Source organism: Littorina saxatilis, linkage group LG10, assembly GCF_037325665.1.
Source record: "Littorina saxatilis isolate snail1 linkage group LG10, US_GU_Lsax_2.0, whole genome shotgun sequence".
Classification (NCBI taxonomy): Eukaryota; Metazoa; Mollusca; class Gastropoda; order Littorinimorpha; family Littorinidae; genus Littorina; species Littorina saxatilis.
The window spans coordinates 1,434,134-1,435,990 of NC_090254.1; positions in this window are offsets into that span (position 1 = coordinate 1,434,134).

Sequence of the window (1,857 nt, forward strand, 5' to 3'; positions counted from 1 at the left end):
ATCTTTTGTCACGGTGTCATGTTATGTTTCATGGCGTCATGTTATGCTCAAACAGCAAATTTTCTGTGCAAACATAAAAGATTAAGTTTACACATCAGATTATTTGGTGGTTAATAATTACCTACCATCGCTGCATGTAGATAGCTGTCCTCCTGTTCTTTCATTATGTTTGGTTTTGCCACTTTAGCCTGATTAAGACTGTGTCACGGCGTCATGTTATGTTTCATGGCGTCAAGTTATGTTTAAGTGTTTTAATTTCAGAATAACTTTTTCTAAGGTTGTGACTTGGCTATGCAGTTAACTGTGCAATGTAGCTACCAACGCTATGCACACAATGGCTTCTGAATTTGATATTTTATTTGCATCTATAGCTCCAGATGATGCAAGTGTATCTTTTGTCACGGCGTCATGTTATGTTCAAGCATGGCTACTTTTTCTTTTTTCCCTCTCATTTAAAGACAAGGTAACACATCCACTTTTTTTTTTTTTGGCAAAGGAAATAATGTATGTAACAATGTTTTATTATTATTTAATGCCAAAATGATTGATTTGGGCGTGTTCTTGGTTTAATTTTTGGCATTTTCGGGTATTACGCAGCATCCAGTGAAGGATGGCTCTATTATTGATTTAATTTGATGACTATAATTAGTATTTTCATTATGATATTTTGGAGACACACAAACATTATCTATGTTTTCTGTTTTGGACTTAGTATTGATAGTATTTTGTCTTTGAACTCCATGCTGCATTTTGACTTAGTGTTTTGGTGTCATGTTATGTTTAAGCAATTTCAAGCTCAGGTATTTGACCCAATTAGAGATTCTTACCTGCTTATCTTGTTTGTATTGATGGATGTGTGGTCTAGCAATAAAGAAACACCACCAACATTTCTTTTTGTTTGCTCTTGGATCATTAAATTGCCTGAATCTGAAATTGTGATGGCGTCATGTTATGTTTGAACATTGATATTATTTTTGTAAATACATCTAAACGATGGCTCAAGTGTGAAAAACATTTTTCGTAGAAGTTTAGCATGACCATACCTAGTACATTGTCAGGAAATTGTCAGCATGTAATAACATTGAAATTTGTTCTTGCATGTCACACTCATTGGAGTCACCTCCAGAGCCTTGACCATATAAAAAATATATGTAAAATATGAAGAGGCTGTTATATGTAGTTTTAGATTTATTACATTTCAACTGCAGCTATCCAGCAAAAACATCATCAAAATCCGGCATTTGTTGGCCGTTTTCCAGTAGTGTTGTCGCTCTCTTCCACACGCTAGATCAGGTAATAAACTTTCTGGAATAAAAAAATGTATAATACTTTTTTTAACAGAAGAAAGGCGGATCTTTAAATACACATATATATATATATATATATGCTTCTGACCAACAAGATGCCGTTTTACATCTGGGTTATACCTCTGACGAAAATATCCTTAACTTGTTGTGCTAAGTGTACATCACATTTACGAAGAATTAAGAGCTGCACTAAAAACCAACAACACTGAAACATCACATTTACTAAGAATTGAGAGTTGCACTGAAACACATCTGAAATTCCTTAGCAGTCACTCACGACACACACACTCTCTCTCTCTCTCTCTCTCTCTCTCTCTCTCTCTCTCTCTCTCTCTCTCTCTCTCTCTCTCTCTCTCTCTCTCTCTCTCTCTCTCTCTCTCTCTCTCTCTCTCTCTCACTCTCTCTCTCTCTCTCTCTCTCTCTCTCTCTCTCTCTCTCTCTCTCTCTCTCTCTCTCTCTCTCTCTCTTTCTCTCTCTCTCTCTCTCTCTCTCTCTCTCTCTCTCTCTCTCTCTCTCTCTCTCTCTCTCTCTCTCTTAGTTAAACTTAAAA